The 21,913-nt window shown below is 38.1% G+C and overlaps 2 protein-coding genes across 3 annotated transcripts in view; one reads left to right on the plus strand and one right to left on the minus strand.

Moving 5' to 3' along the window:
- The window catches only part of BLNK (B cell linker), a 93,842-nt gene that overhangs the window by 66,754 nt on the left and 5,175 nt on the right, over positions 1 to 21,913 (minus strand). The gene's annotated exons all lie outside the window — the stretch shown is intronic.
- DNTT (DNA nucleotidylexotransferase) overlaps positions 1 to 21,913 on the plus strand; it is a 267,418-nt gene that overhangs the window by 63,625 nt on the left and 181,880 nt on the right. The gene's annotated exons all lie outside the window — the stretch shown is intronic.

The raw sequence follows: 21,913 nt of genomic DNA on the forward strand, positions 1-21,913 counted from the left end.
AAGAGAATGAAAACTTCCACACAATCCAGAGCTGCAGAGCTGTAAGAAGGTTCAATGCTTTTTTTTTTTTTTTTGTTTGTATGGAAAATTTTAAGTAGACTTGTGCATAATAAAACCGAACATCATTTGGGAGCCTTGCCTACCCAAGCAGCGCACAACCTAAGGAGCGCGTGCTCCCTCTAGTTGTTGGAAGTAGAAAAACCTTCTGTTCTCTGAGGAAGGCTTCTGTAAAGCATGAAACTGGCTGTCGGGTCGCAGAACTTGATGTAGACTTGACTATTTCCTTGGTGATTTTTTTTTTTTTTTTTTTTTTTTTTCGTGCTTTCACAGTTCTTAAATGAGATCGTGCAAGGGGTATTTTAAATAGAGGCATTGCTTCAAAAAGGCTTTTGGAAGGTTGTTGATGGAGTTGTCTGTGTTGATACAGTCGTTTCCACTGTATTTTTGAACTTCATTGACATGCATTTCTTTTCCCTTCCTTACTTCTCAGCCCCTCCTTGTAGATATGTGCCCATGAAAGATGAATATGGATGCATTTGCAAATAATGCCTTAAACAATCCAGGAAAACCCTATAGGTTAGTAGGACTCCGAAAATGTCATTTCTCATATAAATTAGGATGAAGGGGATTCTATTGGCTTTGTGAAATGAACAAAAAAATCCCCATCCATGTGGACAAATGAGCTGCCAATATCTGTGCAATAAAGCTGTATGGAAGGTGCCAGACTTGTCATTAAATTCCAAAAGGGCTGAGTTACATTCTGTAACATTGCTAGTTCTGGGCATTGATCCTTCCAGAGAACCTTGGCATAAAATGAGGTGGCTTCACTGTGTGTATATCATATTTGAATATGATATACTATAATAAATGTGAATTCCTTCTAATTTTCTTCATTTTTGGGGTGGGAAGAATACAGGCCCAGATTTATTTGCTGTAATTCAATTTCATGCTGTTACAGTAAAAATAAAAGCACAGTATTTTATAAAGGCTCTATGTTCAATATGAAGAACTTCTTTATGTCAAAGCTTGTTTACACTACCATTTGGTATAATGAAGACCTGACAGAAGCCAGGATTAGGAGGGATTTGGTCATTGTCTCTCAGAAGTGAGAAATTGTAGCTGCTCAAATTTGGAGTATAAATGTAAGTGATCCACATTCAGGCAGTCAATGAAAGTAAAAATCTGAACAGCCATAGAACTGCAATAAGGAATGCTAATGATATCCCCTATTAACTGGCATAAAAGATGATCTGTAAGAGACCAGAGGAGATGCAACTTTTCTTAGTAGAGACGTTTTATAGCATAAGATCTCAGTCCTGTCCTCTAGAAACACAATCTAAAGCTATAGAATTCTACCAGAGAGTTCTGGCAGAATCTGTCAGGGTTCCTCAAACTGAGTAAATCATGGGACAAATGTATAATGTAAACATATATACTCCTTAAATTAAACCGTGAAACACAGGGAAAAGAGCAGAAGGGAGGGTAGCACATAAGAGGTGGAATCCTGAAAATTAAAGCTCCATCCAGAGAGAATGCTGTGTAATGAAATGTTTCTACTGTGACAATAGTAGACAATTGTAGAATTACTATTCCAAATGTATTTGTCCATTTTAAAGTATGTAAAGCTGACATCTAGTGGTAGCAGAAGCACTTTGTGTGCAAAGTGACTTTATAAACACACCAGTTTGTGTAGCATCCTAACAAGTTGAGACTTTTGTAAGGAACTGCAATTTCAGTAGCCACTTCTTTGGCCTACTTATAGGTGATACCTGTTGTCTTGTTGTTTTAAGTGAAATATTACTAAAAGAGAAGTGTTGTCATCCTGGTAAATGGTTTCATTAAGAGAAGAAGGTTGGAAGGGATGTTAGGATTAATATTCCCATCCAAAAAGCTGAGGAGGAGAGTTAAAGAACCTTAGCAGGGCCACTGATGGACGCTGTTTGGCAGTTCCCAATTTTAGACTACTTATGAACAGAAGTCAGTCCTCAGAGCTGTGGTGTCAGAGGCATAGGCTTTTCTGGGAGGAGAATCAGGATGTCATGGTGAAGTGTCAAGTCTCACATGAGTTCAGGCAAGATGTAAGGGGTCTGAATCAAGAGAGCACATGGGCACTTGCTCCTGTCATTCCCACTGAAGATAAAAATGTTCATATGCTGAAGTATGTGCTTAAGTGATTTTTTTTTTTTTTTCTGAACCATAGCTGATAATCTTATTTGTCACACATATTACTCAAACAGCATTTGTATTTTGTACATTTCTTGCTAAAACTCTGTATGGTTCCCATCCCAATGGAGCTTTAATTTATTTTTGCCTCCTTTGCTATTGTATGTAGAATAGATAAAGGACTAATAAACATTAAAAAAAAAAAAAGAACAAAATGATGCAAAAATGAAATATTAAATACTTTAAATCTGTGCTTCAGATGCCATCTCTAGGACTAGGGGATGCAATTTAAATTGAGCATTTGCTATTCAAGTCTGTCTAAAACAAGATATCAGGAGTATGCTCAGTGAAGTCAAGCACAAATCTGAAGGAAAGGAAATGTTTTTCAGTGGAAGCATATTTAGAAGAGGGCAGAAATAAGTGAAAAATAGTAACTTATTTTTCCAGGGTTGACAGCTTATGGCAAGAACTGCTCAGTTTTTTTTTTTTCTGTAAATCTGTATTTTATGTTATTTTCAATCCATAATTTTCGTAAATACCTGAGGGGTGGGTGGGGGGTGTAGAGGTGGGTGTGTGTGTGTGTATGCGTGTGTATATATAACAGCATAATTCCAATGAAACAGATCTGTGCAGTTTCAAGTGAATCATGACAAGCTGCCTACATCATTTCGCCTCTTTCAAAACAAAATGAATCATGTTTGTTGACAACTAATGTTGATATTCTGCAATGAAACTGAAGTCACAGATGTGGTGTAAGAAACAGCTGCTGTGATTTAGGAGAGGTGAGCCTACTGCTTGAACATAAAGCAGAGATGATCACAGATTAGCCAGGGTTGGAAGGGACCCTGGAGTGGCTACATGCAGGGCCACCAACTTCCACATTTAATACTAGACCAGGCTGCCCTCATAAGCCCCAAATCTTATGCCTCTGCTACGAAACCACTCGTGCAACTGCAGGGTCCCTAGTACAAAACAGATGTTGATATAATGGAATGAGCCCTGTGGAGCACCACCAAAGTGCCTGGGGGATAGAGCACCAGTTGTGCTCTGGAGGTGTGAGGAGGTCCCTTGTAATGTAAGTTATTCCATTATTATTCTTTTGTCCCTCTTTGTAGACTGTGCAACGCCACCCTGGTAATGCTTTTGGCTTTGTCCCACTTTCATAAAAAAGGACTTGTAGCTGTGAGATGCCAGGCAACGCGACTTGTCTTTCCCATGTTTCTAGATATGCTTTGATGATTAGCAGTCCTGTTAGTAAGAGAGCTGCTCAGTAAGGACAAGGTTAGTTAAGTCATGCCAGCCAGAGCTGGGTGATGTGCTTATCTATCCCAACAGCTAATCCTGTACAGGCGGTTAACAGTGCTGATGTGCTTCTGACCTTTCAAGTCTGCATGTGGAAGAGGTTGCAATAACGTGAGGCTGCCTGCAGTGTGTGGAGGCGTAGTCTGCACTCACTGGGAGTGTAGAGGTTTCCTTGCTGCTTGTGTGCTGGTGGTTCTCCAGCATTAAAATCATAAGTCACGCAAATGATACCAGAGTTGATACACGTGCTGCTTCTATGATTTCACATAGCTGCCTCTGCATTTGGCTTGAAGAAAGCCTCTCAGAATACAAATAAAGTTGTACTGGTAGGGTATGTGCCCAGGAAAACCTTGGTGTAAATAGGACTGATGGGGATAGGCTCTGTGGATTTGTCAGCCATTAGGAACTGCTGCCACTATTGTTCTACCACTCTTTAAGGGTCGTGCTAAAAGCATTGTGAGAGATTGAGGTCTGGTTTTCTATCATGCTGGAAGGAACAGGAGAGTACTTGATGTTTTTAGGATAAACTAACAGTATTACTTTAGCACCATTGGGGATCTCTTTTGTAGCAATGCTATTTTAAACTTTTTTAGGTGAAAATCAAGTTCCCTCTCCTGCTTCCCCCCATAGATGGTCTGATTAATATTCAATGCATATTAAACTTATGCATTTAATATGTAATACATATATGTATAATATGTATTGTTTTGCCAGAACTCCAAGGCTGCACTGCCTACCTTGCCCCATTTATTTGACTGCTGAGATATCATAAATATGTTTTTCCTTCAAGAGAGAGTTTCCTGTGGTAGTACCTCAGTGAATCCTTATGGTTTATATTATTTTGAGGGAAATATGCTCTGCAAGAGTACCTGAAGTGTACATATTTGGTTTGTTTTTGTGCTGAAGGATCCCCAGTGAAGATAAAACTAGTGGATCCTTTATTCTTTTACATGCTGCGGGTGGCTGTTTCTGTGATTTTTATTTAGCTATGACCTAGCATTTTCAGCCCATTCTACACTCAGAACCTGCAACTCACATTTGGCTATCCAAAACTTTTTAAACCTGTCATATCAAATCTTGCATGCTGAATGAATAGTGTCCTCCCTGAGAGCTGCCTGCAGAGAACTGCCATGGACTGTGACAGTAACACCTCATCTGCAATGTAAATCTTTTTAGTGTGTGACATAGGAAAGTTCATGTTATTTTTCCAAAAACATAGAAGTTCTGATTAGTCTTAGGCTGACTTGATGGAGAGATGAGTTTCTGAAGTTCTTCAACAAAAATTAAAAAATTATACTGCCTAACAGTGATGCTCTGTAGGCTGAGTTCTTTATTTGTAAGCCTTTATTGAAAGGATACTTACCGGAACACAGAAAGTAAAACCGGTTCTCATATTTTTACAGTCATGCACTGCTAAATGCTTAAGAAAATTAAGTGAGGTTTTAGTGTTTGAAAAGAGAAACGAAATCCCACAAATGGGGAATACTGCTATCACTTCAAGAATTTCAGGCTCAGAAAAAGCCTGCAGAGTCTGGTGCTAATGTGGACTGTAAGATTAGGAAATCTGATTTTTATATACGTATATTCAGAGAATTCAGATGAGCCAGACTTCTAGCAAAATCATTTAACTCTGAAGATACTATATCAATTAAAATAAACTGTTTTGCAGGACTCAATTTCATCAATGATTAAGAATGTAGGAAAAAAAATGGCATCTTGTAGGGAGCTGTTAACTTCTCTTAATAATCTTCTGTTCATCAAGATCAGGCAACATATGAGGCCAGTTGCTGCCTGTGGCTGCTGAGCTCCTTTCCAATATCTGCGTATAAATATGACTTGTGTCACATGTTGCCCTTTTGCACTGTTGTGAAATCTGGCCTGCCTTGTGTTATTTCTTTTTAGCCCATCTTTTCCTGTTTAAATGATCTGCTTTTCTACCTGGTATTTCCCGAAGTTAGCAAGCTCTTCTCCCATTACTGGTCTGCCAGTCTGCAGATGAGACGATGGCAGTTTTTCCAGGAGACTCCTCATCTCCAGCAGTCACTCTCCCCTAACTGACCTGCACAAGTCTCTTAATTGTTTCATATCCCAAAACACATCTGATATGCAGTCCTTTTGATGCTTCATTCCTGACATCAACAAGCTGCTGCTGGGAGGGGAAGCCACAAGAGACAGCAGTACATCCCATTGATTGTGGCTACCAGAAGGCCCAGTCCTGCTTCTTTCCTTCTGTCTCAACTTCTGGCTCAGTGGTACATCTTCCACCCTGTGCTGGCTCTGGTGTTTTTCTGACCATTTTGGGTCTTTAGTCAGCTGCAAGTTAAACAAAGGAATTGGCCTGAAAGCATCTGGGTGGAAAGAGGTGAGAAGGGAAATAAGAAACTGTCATTGGGAAGACCAATACTGTGACTACTGGCACAGTACCTTCAGCTATCTTGGTTTCTTTGAAATCAGGCACTGAAGCTGTGTTCTCAGTCACTATGAACCTCTTGGAGAAGTTCTGGACTCTGCTTCCTCTATTTCCCCCATGCTGTCACCAGCAGTTGTGTGATAAACTGAATTGGGGAAGTAATGTGGCTGAAAACTAATCCTACAGGAAAAGTTGTCCTCTTGGGTGTGGGGAAACATAGGAAAGGTGGAACAGGAAGCATTGCTCTGTAACCAATTGCAAAGCTGTTGCTTCAATTAATCTAATTTTGCTTACTGAGGAAATGAAGGAAGATGAGCTGAACTGGGTGTGGTGGTGACACTTTTCAGTATCTCAATATTGATCTTAAAAAAAGGAAATGTGCTATTCTGAAAAGATTGCAGAAGCTCAGTGGAAAGTGCTCTGTGCACTGCACTATGAAACGAGATCTCTCTCTGGGATTAAGAGCTTCCATCATGCTCTCATGAGGGAGACTGAAAATGACAACAGGAAATAGCACAGCAGAAATCAATTCTCAGGTCACTGATAAGTGAGATTGGCAAGGACCCTAGTTACTAGGGAAAGTTAAGTTATAATCCTACTTAAAGGCTGCTGTACGGGACAAATAACTGATTGTGGAGACTGCACAGCTCTCTTGGCCAGTTAGAGGCAATAGAATAGGATCAATCCTGGAGAATCCAGAAAGTGGAGGGAGCTTTGATCTTTCAGTTTGCCCCTCCTGGCCAAGGGCCTGGGAACTGAGCAGAAGTGCTCCCAGCTGACACTGTCAGCAAGAGCAGCTTCCTTCTGCTTTCCTACATCTGGACACAAGTAATAATTATTGCAAGAAGTGCTGGGAAATAGCTGAGCCTGAAAAGACTCTACAGAAAACGTGGGACTCATCTCACCACTCGGAGTAAATGCAGTAGAGGCAGTCAGCAATCTCAAAACTGCAACAGCAAGCATGAAAGCAAAACATTTGCATGAGAATAGCCTTGAAGGATCAAGAAAGACCATATGCATAGTTGTAAGCACAGTAAGTTTGATCAAGAGAACCAGAAGTAGCTAATCTTAACGTTAAAAATAAATGCTCTTTCTCAATTGGAAAATGAACAGTGACTTTGTATGTATCTGGCAGCTGAAAATACTCCCTTGGCTGGTGCCCTCTCCTTTGAATTGAGCTAACAATTTCATGTGTTCACTTGCAAATCTAGCAAGCTTTTTAGCTTTGAGCATGCATCCCTAGGTAGTAGGATAGATTTGCTGTATCTCCTTTGATGGTATCTTACATTCTGAATGTAGTGTTTCAGTTCCACTGTTTAGCTTCATTTTAATAATCACAGTGATCATAGATATGTGGTATAGATAGTCTTCAATTCATACACTCATAAAAATGTTGTATATGTATAGGTATCTTGAAAAATAACAGCTCACTTTCTCCAGTCTTGTTGCCTCAGTCACTGTAATGAGCTTTACAAATAGTGCATAATTACTGGGTCCATTAGCAAGATCATGACTGCTGTGTATCAGCAGTAGGTAGAAAAACTTTGTAAAAAGATAGACTTTAAGGTTGTGGAATCTCATTGCAAGTTTGAGAAGGAACACCATATACAATTGTGATAATGTAGGTGAACAGCAGTATTACACTGTAATTTTCATAATGAGGATCCACTGATGGTATGTAAGATTTACATACCAGGCCTAGGCTGCTAAAATTACTCAGCCTTCGTGGCAATTTTGAACAGACCAGCTGGCAATACTTTTTGCTTTGTGTGGTACTGGTTCAAACTGAAAAAGCTATTTCCGCCACTGGAAAAAGATGTGTATAGGTGTCTTCAGTCAAAGTGTGAATCTTCTCTGTATTGGATGGCAGCATGGGAAATGTAGATATGGAATTCTAAGGGGAGTGTGCTTGTTGGAAGACATGTCTATTGTGGAGCAGCAACCCCTTTCCTGATCTTTGATGATGTGCTGAGTGCTTTTTAGTGAGTTATAGCTGTCATCTGTTGGAGCCTGCTATGGCCATCTCTTGAAAGGGCAAAGCTAAAGATGAATAATGCAGTATTAACCCATGCTTACCACTGAGCTATGGAAACTTTCTTGAAGTACTTGGCTACAAAGGGGTTAAGGACTTTGATGCAAGTGTCACCTTTATTTTTTTCCTAGTGTGGACGTTTGAAAGACAGCTTGTAAATATAACACTCCCCTACATGTTGCATCCCTGCTGACTTTCTGTAATGTCATTAGATGTGTTAGTGTACTTCAGTGGTTTAATTAAAATCTTTTCTGGTCCAATGCAATAAACAGTGTCTTATGTCAGTGTACCATGTCTGATGCTAATGATGCTTCTGGATGATGAATTGTTGTGGGGACAGCTACAAAGGTGAAGAGTAACTGAATTTGAGAGTTTGATTTTTTTTTTTTTTTTTTTTTTGATATTATGAACTGGACAGATAATGCCAGTTAGAAGCAAGGGAGAAACTACTTTTGAAAGTTTCTCATTTCTTCTGTTGTTATGCGGAAATTTAACATCCTACATCACAGGCAAATGGATAAGTATGCCTATTTGGTATGTGTTAAACTATTGCATTTCAGAAGAAAAAAAAATGAGATCTGGTTTTGGGTTCAGGACATGTTAGGATAAACAAAGTTCCATATATGTTTGTGTATAGATTTTTCTTAACAGAATAAACATACTATCTGTGTCTTCTCTACTTCCACACTGCTGCTTGATCTTAATACACAAACTTTATTTACTTATTGAAATCCTGGGCTGCCCAGAATATGCCTCTTCCTTCTCCCTCACAACACTGTGAATCTTCAAAGATGTGAATACCAATCTTTTCTCCTTGACACTTCATGTCAGACAATGAGGGTCATATCTACGCCTGTAGCTTTCAAAGTTAATAAATATTTGAAATATGTGATTCTACTCTGTTCCGCACTGATTACATGACATTAGATGCTGTTTGGGAATGAATAGAAAACATACTTTTGTTTCTTTCTTGAAGTGACCTATTTGTGGACAGAATGATTTAACAAGTTATAAAAATGATGCCAAACACTGAAACTACTGTTCTAATGAATGTCCTTTAGAGACAAAAGTAATCCAACAACTTATTTCTACCCATTTAAAACAATTATTCTATTGACTAACTGGCCAAGTTACAGTGGTTAGGAACTGTGGTTTTTGCAGTGAAAGAAATGGGATACTTATGTAAAATATATAAAAATATATTCTCTACAAGGCAGTGACCCAACATTTAAATTTTAGTCAGATTACCATCTGACCTTTTGAAGCAGTATACGTTTAAATCAATTTTGTGCAGAATTGGATGTGGGAGTAGAAAGGAAAAGTAGAATGTTTTCTTTGTGAAAAGTTCAGTTTTGAAAACTACTGCAAGTTTTGGAATGTTAAAAGACAAACCAGCTGAGACGCATTAATGGACAAAGAACAAGAGTAGAGGTCAAAGCTGTGCATGCAAAAGAATTTTCACATCTGAGCAGTTTCTAAGATTCACATGGCTTCAAAAATAAACTCATTCCAGGAGTAAGATGCACATATTTGTAACCCATTCTATAATTCTGTCATTATGACAGTATTTGAAAACAAGTGGTGGTTTTTATGCTGGGACAAAATAGACTGGTTATAAGCACATCTTAAATTAGTCTCCCAGGGGTATTCTATATGTGAGCGACTGCTTTGTAGGAAAAAGTTGTCACTGGTTGACACTGCTATCCCTTTCTCACCCCTCTACTGCTGACTAATATTGAAATTTAACTTAGAGAGAATTTTTACTTGTGCGCCACTTAAAAATTTTATTTGGGATTTTAGGACAACTTATAGTGCAGAGTAACTGTCATATGCTATTGTCAACATGCAAAAGCAAACTAGAAATTGTATGAACATTGGGCTCTAGCACAAAAAAATCATGCTGTGTACTGAATGATCTCCAGAGGCACTAATGGACAGTGATTATGTATTATGTATTAGTTATTAAATGTTAGAAAATAATACAGTGTAGTATTAAAAGACTTGCTATTAAGTCTTGTAGCAATGTGAATCCAAGGTGCACAAGGGAAAAAAAAACAAAAAAAACCCAAAAAAACAAAATACCACCTAATTGAATAAAAATGGTTGATCTTGATTACATGAGTTTTCTTCATGCTTCAATAAATATTACAAACACCAACGATCAGCATGACTTTTCACATTAAATTTGGTATCTATAAAGACTAGCGATGATGCTGTTGAAAAGCTGTTGTTTTTTTTTTTTTAAATAGGAAAATAAACTGATCACAGAATGACTGTTGTTATATCTGTATTTTACATTCGCTTATTTTTCTCAGTATTGTTGACGGGGAACAAACTTGTTTTAAACTTCAGGCAGGTAGGCTTAATCAAAATCCATTTACAAATGACTCCTTATAAAGTATTAAAATCAACAGTGGTGACCCTTCCACCTAAAGCTGAACAGCAGTATTTTTCTACTAAAAAAAAATTAAAGTGTTATATAAAAAACTCAACAGATACAAAACCATGTTTGAGAAATTCTTACCCTCAGAACTATATTCTGTACTGATTTGTGAAAATACAGCTATTGTCTGTAAATGCCAGTCTATATCCATTTTATCTGTGCTGCCAAAATTAACAAGGGCCTTCAATGGCCTGATTGAGGTTTCCAATTCCTTGCGTTCCTGAACATCTTCAGAGTATAATCATGAATAAACTTGAAGACCGAACAGAAAATGTAACTCCATGCTATAATGTTTAAGAACACCTAACTGGACAGGGAAAAAGGAGTGATAACACCATAAATAATGCGTGGCACAGGTTTAACAAAGATTAAAAGTTTGTTGGCAGAGGGCTTTCATTTAGGAAATGCATGTGTTGTGACCATTTATAACTGATGGCTTTTTGAGTTATACCTTTATGCTAACAGATCTTTATTTACTTTTCTTCCTGTTGCCTCCTTGGAATTCAGTGTTATGCTTCCACAGATATTTTTCAGATACTCTGTGTACCACCCAGGCTGAAATAAGCAGCTAGGTTTTTGATTTATTTTATTTTTTATTTTTTAAGAGCAGTGAAGAGCCTCGCTCTCTTGCAACATAGTGCTGGTACATACAGATGTTCTCTAATCTGCTTTTTATATGCTAGCCAGAAAATGTAACGCTTAAATGAAGTGTTGTTTTTTCCTTCTTCATAGGAGACTAGGGGGTTGGGGCAAGCACTATTCCTTGCATAGCACTGAAAGGGTAGCAGAGTTTGTCAGCTAAGAATATCAAATACACACTTGTAAACTACTCTCTGTTTTTTATTAGTTTCAAAAAATACAATCACATTCAAGTGGTTAAACACAGTGGATGTTTTAGTACATCAAGACTTTTAAGTAAGTTTAATGCAAAATCAAGTGTTTATGCATTATTCAGAGCCATGCTATGACAAACTCAGGGCATATGAAGGCTGTTAGTACTTTTAATAGCAATTAATCTTATGCATTTCAATGACAACGTCACAAGGGAAGCAGGCAATGACATGTTTTAAAAAATGTAGATTGTATCCAAGTAGCAAGGGGCAAAATGTTAAGCCAAAAAGCCTAGTCACACAGGAACTGGGAAGAAAGTTAAAAGGAAAGCACAGAAACAAAATGAGTGTTCTACAGTATGCCTCATGGTTACTAACAGTATCTCCCTAAATGGTGAGAATTTCTGTGCCAATTTTAAAAGTTTCTTTGAATGCAAATTGAAATACTGAATTCAGTAGTACCTACAGGAAATCAAGATACCCTACCTTGTCAGAAGTTATGCATTTGCCACAGTAATGTGAATTTTGCAAAGATTTTACTCTTCAGTATTCTGGATGCCTAAAATGCATAAAAACAACTGGAATTCTTCTAAGTACCAGATCTGTGGGTACTCAGGAAGTTCTAATTTATTTCCAGCACAGCTCTTCCTGAGCACCAGTGTGTGATGAGGCTTTTCAGCAGTGCAGCCGGAACTTAGAGCCAGATTCCCTACTGTTGAAGTCTGTGATTTGACCCTGAGTTGACACTGGGAATAGTCACTAGTGAAAGAGATCTCTGCAATTGTATTTGTATGCTTTTTATAAAGTGGGAAAATTCTGTGAGTTCTTAGATATGGGAATAGAGATAAATATCTTAAGTGTCCAATGAACCATCCTAGGAATGGTTGCAAGCTTTTGTTGCTTGGAATATTATGTCAGTAACTGACAGGCCATGTAAGCCATTTCTTCCTGATGATTTTAAATAAAGACAGCATCACATTGAAAATTATCAGTCACTGTATTTTCTCCCTTTTTCCTAGCATTATTCTTATTCAGAGCAAAGGGTATAATGCACAAGAAAATGGGGTAGTTCCATTTTACAAATGAGAACTTTTACAAAGCTTTGCAAATTGGTCTTTATTTTTCTTGTTTCTAAACTTGCACTGAAGACTGCATGGATTTCATTTTAGCTGTGTTACACCCTTTTAAAAGAGCCATAAAATTTCAGATGGCATTAGTGAAATATGTTCAGATTATTGTGGGTTACATCCTCCTCCTAGGCTATGAGCTTATCTGCATGAAAACTACCTGCAGAAAGATGCTGGTGTAACTATCCTTCTATCACATCCTCTGGATATCTTGTTGGTAACAACTGTGCTTATGTTGAGTTCGTAACTTTGTAGCAGTAGATAGCATCCAGACAGGTTTGGATGGTGCTTCAACAAAAATGCATTTCTTTGCTCTTCTGGGAAATTAAATTTGTGTCTATTATTATTATTATTATTTCTTTATTGACATATTTCTGCAGCTGAGACTCCAATTTTTTCTCCTTTGATTCCGTAGGAATATGAGCTCAATGTAACTCCCTGGAAAAACTTTGTTGTTTTGGGGCTAGTATCACTTACCAGCCCAAGTTGCATGGCAATGTTTGGGGCCTTTGCATCTGCCCTGTTTGGAACAGCAACTCATGTTAAAGCTTCTGTGTAAACTAAATAGTGTAGCATAGAAATCTTCTATACCGAATGCTATATGTGATGCATGCAGAAAAGTCCTCTTTCTGAACCCAATGGAAATTAATAATTTACATCTTCAGAGTCTTCCTACTCTGACCCCAAGGATTCCCATTCTCTCTGCTTCTCTCAGGATAACTTGGTTTTTGGTTGAATCATATATATCGGGCTTTTCAAACCAGAAAAGAGCCATAAGAGTGGCCCAGTCTTAGAAAAACTCCTTCACAACATTATTATTATTATTTTAAACCATGTTAATGCTTCCTCAAAGGAGTAAAAAAAAGAAAAAAACAAAACAAAACAAAAAAACTCAGTTGGGATTAGTCCTAGCTGCAGAAACCTCCAGAAATATCTTCCAGGCTGAGTACTACAGATCCACAATCCCAGTAATACCTAATGAACTCCTGGTTCAGCTGGGTTGATGTCGCTTCTACTTTGATTGCTGCTCAATTTCTTTTCATTTTCACGATGCCAAGAAACTAGGGTTACAAGTTTAGCCGCCTCTGTGAGATCCACTGTTCTCTCTGCAGCTCTTCCATTACAGGATTACTAAATACTCAGCATTTTTTATTCTTAAAGTTCTTTCTAGGGAAACTGTCCAGTTGAAAGTTTAATTTTTCCAATTTATTATGATGTCTAATAAAAAATCTCTGAAAAAGAAATTGGACCCAGAAATGAACACAAGTTCCTTGCAGTTTCTCTAACTGTATGAAATCTCACATATATCTTTAATATAGATGTAAGAACAGTAAAATCATCTGGTCTAAAGCTTTCCCTTTCTGCAGATACCTCAGTGACCCATGGGTTTATTTTCAGCTTTGTCTTCAGTGCTATTGCTCCTACAGTTTTTGATATAACACCCTTTCATGGAGCTGGCACAGGCAGTGTTGATAAAATTGCTGTAGATATGAGCAAAAGAGAATTTTCTGAAAATCTGTAATCTTTCTGTCATTTGGGGTTGATAGGAAGCACTATTTACTGAAGGAAACGCTACTGCAAGTTGATGGATACTCTTCCCTTCAATTAGTTCAGGTCTCTCACTCTTCTGTAAAACCCATCTTTTTACCTTTTAAATGCCAAGTTCTCCTGCAAAACTTCAGTTATTGAGCTTTTTCTTCCACTCTTGGCAAGAAATGTGGAGTAACCACTTTATAACCTTGGCCTTATCTAAATCTGTATCTTTGGGAAATTCTTACCAACTGTTTCACCTTAGTTCCTTGTTAGAGAAACAAAATGCTACTTCCTCTAGCATTCTAGCAAGCTGCAGTCAGCCAATACTTTCCAGCTGCTGTGTGACCTGAGTGACATTCAGTCAAGCGGACATGAAACTATATAAAATTGTTCAGTAGTTGAGCAGTGCTAAGGGCTCATCTATCAGTAGGTAATGACAAGTCTGTATAAAGGTTTAAATGCTGTCAATAAGAAAAGTATTGAGATCTGCTGTCTTCTCTGCTTAAGTGACTTTGCTGACCTCTTGTGGGACTTACTCACTGAAACCTATAATTAATTTGTTTAATAATCTTTCTGTAACTTACAATGTGCCTCTGCCAACTGATGTATGTTTTGCAAGATCAGAGTCTCGAACAGAAGTAAAGAAAAATGGAACCTGTCATTTTAGTGTCTGTTTCCCACATTCATCTGTTTCTTCAAGCATAAAATAGAGAGAAGAGAATTAGGAATTTATAGCCCTCTACAGGGATCTGCTAATAGAAAGTAGAAGTACTGAAATGATTAGCAGCTGGTATTTGACAAGATGAGTGATTATAGTTTCTGGACAGATTTTTAAAAATGACTAATGATTTCAGGCATTAGTATTAAGTTCCAACATGCAAGCATTGTAAAAACAACAAACAGACAAAAACAAACCCTCCCGATTTGCAGGAAGGAAGCAGCACAAAAACACCCAAAATAAAGGTTCTTCAAATCACGAATGATCTCTAAAGGCAGTTTCCTAAGATGTTCTATTGTCTGAAGAGGTGCATTTGTATAACTGGGATATTTGAATAAACTAGAAATGGGAAGTTCAAAACTGGAAATACTGAGACTGTTTGGAGTTTTTCAGTTGTCTAGTTCAGAGCTTATGAAGTCAGTATTGGAAACATTGTGACACAATAGCTTAGAATTTCCATAACTTCTCACATTTTTTATGTTCCTTGAATTTGAAAGGTCCGCAAGACTTGAAGGATATTTTTAATAATGTTTAAAATTATCATTTAACCTTAAGAACAAAGAGTTCTGTATCAAAAGATATTCCTTTAATCCATATTTAATATAATTATGAATAATCTGACATTTAGAATTTGATTGGGTTGTTGTGTGCCAGAGCATAAAAACTAGAAAGCAGAGAAGCACTTCTCATCATTTGCAGCCACTGCATAAAACAAACAAATTTATGCTCAAATCACTTTTGGCAGCAGCATTTGGAATAAGAATAGAAATATGGTTCTGTCAAAGGAAAAAGTAGGGAGCCTGCCCTGAATTGAATATGTTCACACTGACTCAGGATTGCATTGATAGGTCATGGCATTAGACAGTTTTATTCACTTGTTTTCTTTACTAATGCTCCCTTAATGTACTCTCAAATTAAAGAATTGATAGCTCGTATTCTTATTAACTTAAATTAACTTGTGTGTTCTTATGTCTTTTTTGACATGAAGAAATATGAATAAATATTGTCCTTGTACATTATTACCTAATGGGATGACTGATAGGCAGCAGAAGTGATGGACTGTAAAATATCTCCCTTTTTGGCCCTTATCTTAAGATCTCCTTAAGGTTACTCTTAGTCTCTATTTATTTATTTATTTATTTATTTAATTTATTTTTACATTTAGCCCCTGTCTGTGCTTTGCTCCTATTATTTTCCTCAGCTTGAAATGTAAGAACTTGTGACTCTGCTTTTAGACAGTTTCCTATTTGGTTAGAAGCAGCTAAAAGCTGACCCCATACCTCTCCCCTTGCTTGGAGTAGAGGATGCTCAGAGTGACCCAGAAAGCTGCTGCTATGCATCCTGCTCTTATAGGTAGCCCCACTGCAGCTGTCTGCAAGAATGGCTGAGGGGCAAAGACAATGCTCCTCTGCTCTCTGTTACGCTCTTTGCCCTCAGTTTTAATGCTTTCCATCCATCTCCCTGGAGGAGAAACTATTTTCAGTTTCCATCTACCCTGAGAAACTTTAATTTCAAACAGCTTTAAGTGTTTTCCAAATCCACAAGGCACTTGATATAGGGAGAGATACCAAGATTGCTTGTCTTAGTGCAGAAGAGTTCAAGCTCTGAAGGTGCCTGGCTCTGACCAGCTTCTAGGCTCTTCGTTGTCTCCATGAGTCTAGAGCCTGCAGGAATAATTGAAATGAAGTTGTTTCTGAAAGTATACTTTTCATATTCAAGCTGGCTCACTGCACCTGATGGGGAACCTCTACAGCTAGGGGGATGGCAATGAGGAAATCTCTGAGGACTGCAAATCCGTCAGCCAAGAGCAATGTCCTTTCATAAACAAGAATTGTGGAGAAAATGAAAGGAAGAGGCTGACTTGAAGCTGACAGGAAGGAAAACATTGGATGGGTAGAAAGCATCCAAAAGAAGTCTGTGATAAGTGGAGGATATAGGAACTCACCCGAGCAAAGTATGTTGGGGGAAGGAGAAGAAAACATTGTCAAACGTAAGTGAACGTGAATAGGAGAAATAAACGTTAGCAGGCTAGAAATTGTGCACAGTGACAAGGAATTTAATGCAATTGTATGGCCTATGTATGTTTTGCAGCTGGAAATACTGATTTTTGTACTATCACTTCCATATTGAGAATGACTGCTGACTTTTGTCAGGGGGAAGCTTGCACACTTGCTGAGGCAGGACAAGATTGCTAAGATTGCTTCTATTTGTGTGTGCACGCGTGCACAAAAATTGGGACCCCCAAAATATCAGTACTGAAGTTTTGTGTGACTATGTGAAAGCTTTTTCTGGCTTTCTGAGATGAGCAGTTTACCATTATATTATGTTATACTGGCAATAGAATTGCAGCATTTAGCTGTCATGAGAGCACTTCTGACCAGTAGCTGCAACTTCTGTCATCATGTTTCTCTGGACCTCACCCACAGGAGACTTTCTATTCTTGACTGACACGTGGGGAAAACACATAAAGTGTTTCTTGGTCTTTTGCAGCAGCCTTAGTAATAAATTAGCAAGGTTCTTGTTTACAGTAGGACCTGAGAAGACACTGTTTTCCTCAGGATATTTGTGGTCCAAACTTTTTTTCTGAAACTGAGTATACAGGACTGTGTGTCAGATCCAGTTGAACAAAACTGGATGCAACTTGCACCTTTCCTGACAGCTAATAAACCAAACCTCAGCTTTCAGTTGCCCCCACCTTATGCTGCTGAAATACCACTCCCAGTACTGGGAAACACCCTCTTAGATGTATCTGGAGTAGTTCAGGTCTTAAGGGACATGCAGGGTTCATGCACCAACGGAGGAGCTGCAGACCTGCCCTTTCCTGTCTGCTGCTGCTGCACTGTGGGGATGGGAGAGCATCCGAGTGAGACAATTCTTGCCTTTTCTCAGTAATATCTGACATAAATGAATGTCAAAGTACAGCCTCAGTGAGCTGAACCTGGCAAGATCTGGCAGTGTTTTGCACTGGCAGAGAGGCAGAAATCTCCCACAGGAAAATGCAAGTTTCCTTCTTCAAGTATTACTCAATAAAACTGCTAGTGTATTGGTGATGGAAATAGAACTGGTTTTCTCCAAGGTACTTGTGTTCCAATCATGTGATCTGAATTTTGAAAAAAAAAAAAATAGAGGAGAAATACATTAAAATTGTTTAGAAAAATGGTCAGATTGATTCTATGAGAATTCCTAGCAGATTTCTGTATGCAATCTATGTAATAAAACTGATCTGTGTCCTGAAGTCCAACTCAAAATTCACTGTTTTTTATATCCTTCTCAGTCTGTCACTGGAAATTCAGACCTGAATTAAAAAACTTGAAACAAACCTACTCTTAGAAAAGAAAATCAGAGTACAGTGTAGCAAATTCAGATATTAAAAAAGCAAGAGAGAATATAATATGCTCTGTGCAATGCAGCTGTGGCTAAATGCTGATTTGCACACTGGGACAAGATTAGCATCATTCAGATGTGACTTGCATATTGAATAGCCATCACAAGCAGAGTCCTGTAGATAAAAAAGGAAAATGAAACTGTACAGTATGCTTCAGAGCTAATATACTATTGTTCCGCATTTTTAGATTTTACAGATGAGAAAAGGATGAGTTACTACTTCTAAATTTTTATAAAGCATGTGCAGTTTTTTCATGTAGAAGATCTTCCTGATACCCAATATGTTTATAAAACAGAATGTAATATTGCTATGGAGCAATTGTTTTAACCACTCAAAGGAATACTCCAGAACACTCCCTCCCTACAACCTTGATCATATGAGTGTAGGTTATTTCCGTTCTGAAACCAGAAAAAATGGATTTAAGGTATTGTGGCCAACTTGCTAAATTCTGTGTGGCTACAGTGCCTGCGTGTCTTGGCTTTGAATGTCTTCAACTTCAAAAAGACATTAGTGTTGATAAACCCATTTAATTCACCATTGAATGAACTGCTATTTGTATTTGACATGAAGTATGTGTTGTGCAAGAACTCTCCCCCCTCAGAGATTTTATGTTAGTTAAACGGTTGTATGGTAAACTTAAGGTGGCAAGACACAAAGTGGTTGCCCAGTGAGACTGTGAATGGTCCCTCCTCAGAAGCGTGCAAGGCCAGGCTGGATGGGGCTTTGAGCAACCTGGTCTAGAGGGAAGTGTCCCTGGATATAGCAGGGGGCTTGGAATGAGATGATCTTGAAGGTCCCTTCCAACATAAACCATTCTGATTCTATGGTAATTACTTCCTGCAGCATTTCTTAAACTTTTGATAATATCCTTTCTTTGGACAAAATTTTAAATGATAGATGTCCATGCTGAAACCACACAGGAAACAGACACATCTGATGTGCTGGTGGTTTCAACAACGGCTGCCAAGGGGCTTTCACTGGAGGGGAGCATTGCAGCTTTGATTTGAGCATCCCTCATGAGTGCAAAAACTTCATCTGCACAGGCTTCAATTATTGGTGCCATGGCAGGGGGGCAGGTGAGGGAATAAGGACTTGTCTAAGGCTTGTGAAGAGCTGCTGGTAGGCATTTGATTGGCTCCTGTCAAACTGTCTCCAGCCTGTGCAAGGCTCTCTGATTTGCTTTCTGCAGCAGAACACGAAGCAGAAGGTCTTTTTCAGACCATGCAAAGGTAAAGCAGAAAATTGTCCCTCTCTAAAGTGGGGAAAAGTTCACTCAGCTCACATGGGAAGTACTGCAGAGTTTCTTTCTTCATCTGGTAGTCCAGAAGGAGTTTTCAGTAATACCTAATAGAGCTTATAATAAAGCCAGGCTACATCTAAACATCCATCTGAAGTTACATAGATGCAGCAGTGTTGTACATGCATTATAAGAGATCCACCTATCTTCACAGAGTTTCTATGCACATATACAGTGGCAAGCTTGTATTTGTTTATTATAAATTATGAGTTTGTGTAGGTAAACCTGTAACTCCTGCCTCCTGCAGACTGTATCGGGCTTGTTGAAGTTTTTTCTTCTTTTTTGTGTGTGTACATTTCTATCTAGTCTCCACCACTGACTTTTAGCTCAGTGTCCAAAGGTAATACTGGACATTTATTAAGACTCTGTGGAGTGTAGTGAAGTAAACTATATGGCACTTGGAACTGAATGATAAAGTGAGATGTAAAACCTAAGGCACTTGCCAAAGGTAAAAGAAAATATGGATAAAATAACATATGCAGGACTTCAGTATTTTGGATTTCCATCCTTCTGTTGACAAACCAGTAGATAAAGTTGAGGAATCACATTTTAAGTGGTACAGAGTAGAAACACAGATTTTTAATATATGTAATTATAGTATGTACCATACCAATCTGATTGTGGTATTCCATGTTTTGTCAGAGAATATCGGAATTATGTGTATTTGGATTATAACACAAGCACAATTTAAGCCAGGTCAGAGAGGAACCGAACTGTGATCATAATGAGAGAACTTGTGGGCAGCATCTGCCCCCACTAACAAACCTCTTTCATTTCTCTGAAAGTGTTAGGAACATCATTCTAATGTTAACAAAGCGGAGCGTGAATTCTTGGGAAGCTCTACTCCAGACGCTCATTTATATGTTAGTAAGACCCAGTGTCCATGCCTTGGAGGGATGGACTGGAGTATCTTGTGAATTGCCACAATTAATGCTGTGACACCTCTAGAATGGCACATCCAAGATTATTTTAGCACAAAAGTGAAGGAGGGAAGGAGTTGAAGGAGGGAAGATTTAGGTTGGATGTTAGGGGGAAGTTCTTTACTAGGAGAGTGGTTAGGCCCTGGAACGGGCTGCCTAGGGAGGTTGTGGATGCCCTGTCGTCCTTGGACGTGTTCAAGGCCAGGTTGGACGGGGTCCTGGGCAACCTGATCTAAATGTGTATGTTTGGTGGCCCTGCCAGGCAGGGGGGTTGGAACTACATGATCCTTGAGGTCCCTTCCAACCCGGGTGATTCTGTGATTCTGTGAAAAGTAGGGGCTGGATACAATTAGATTGTTGCTTTTGGTCTAAAGAAATGTTTCTTTTCTTAGGAACAGCTCCTTAACCAGATCTCTCAAATCTTAAATATTAATAGCTTTTTCCATCACAGAGGAAATTATCAAAGGCAATTTGCCAAGGGGGTACATTCTAAATCAGACACCATGCAATAGAGGAGGAACTTCTCATTCCTGGAATATTTTAATTTTCTTGTAAATTATGCTAGGAGCTTGAAATGAAAGTGGGACGTTTTAAAAATTATTTAACAGTTAATTTACATATTAGCTTGTGAATAGGTGAACTACACCTTGCAATTACTCATATATTGCTATAATTGATACCAAAACATAAGTTCTTTAATCTTTTTTTTAGTATTGTTGTATTTAATTATTTCAAGCTTAACTTATTACAGATTTATCATGTTGACATAGCTACTGAATAATTCAATGAAAGAACATGAAAGCTGTAGGAGTGTTACTACAGGTGTGTCCTGACTCATTTTTTGCACAATGCCTTTGAAAACGGATGTTCTCATTGTTTCACACACATTGATACCGTTTCTGCAATGCAAAATAGTGCTTAAAAATGTGTTAGAGAATACACAGTTAGAAAAGCATACTAGAAAATACTTTCATTTTAGTCATATTGCTTTTTAAAAAGTTCTCTTTCACTCATCATCACCACAGACCACCTATGGTTCCTCTTGCTTTTTTCACTTGTGCTTTATTAGTTTACCGCTAATGTCTGAAAATACTTCTCACATCCTTTTTCACTGCTGCTGCACGTTGCTTCTTGGAGCAGGTAAGAAGAGACAATCCATTCAGTTTTAACCTCAGTCCTTCTCTAGCAATAGAATTTCTGTGACTATGGCATCTTTTGTAGTTTGATTTATAACATGTGAAAGACACAGAATTCAGCCTATATTGGACAGCTTTGTCAGCCTAGCATGAATTGTTAGAAAACTCTATTTTACATTGTGGCCATGAAGTACTAAAGTATACCTGCATGTACCTGAGTATCTGTGGTCAGGACAGGATTTACAGGATTTACAGAACAGGATCCTCTGTTAACACAAACAGTTTAAAACCTTCTGGTGCTTCCAGCAAACAGCTTTGTTAAGAAACAAAGTGCCAAGTAACAATTATTTCTCTTATTATTGTAACAATTATTTTTTCCTTAAAATAGGTCTTAAGGTTATTTTACTTCAAAAGCTACACAAATGCAGTTAGTGCAAAGGAATTACCCAAGGTCAAGGATTTGCTCTATTCCTCTCTCTATGTATTAGTTGAAATCAATAGAACCACAATCATACAAAAATAAACAAAGAGAGAACCCCACACGATAACAGAGCACAACAGAAGAGGCTGTCAGAATTTTTCAGATATTCCCAGAATTCTCTATACTTTTCATGCAA

Source organism: Lagopus muta, chromosome 5 (genome assembly GCF_023343835.1).
Source record: "Lagopus muta isolate bLagMut1 chromosome 5, bLagMut1 primary, whole genome shotgun sequence".
Taxonomy (NCBI): Eukaryota; Metazoa; Chordata; class Aves; order Galliformes; family Phasianidae; genus Lagopus; species Lagopus muta.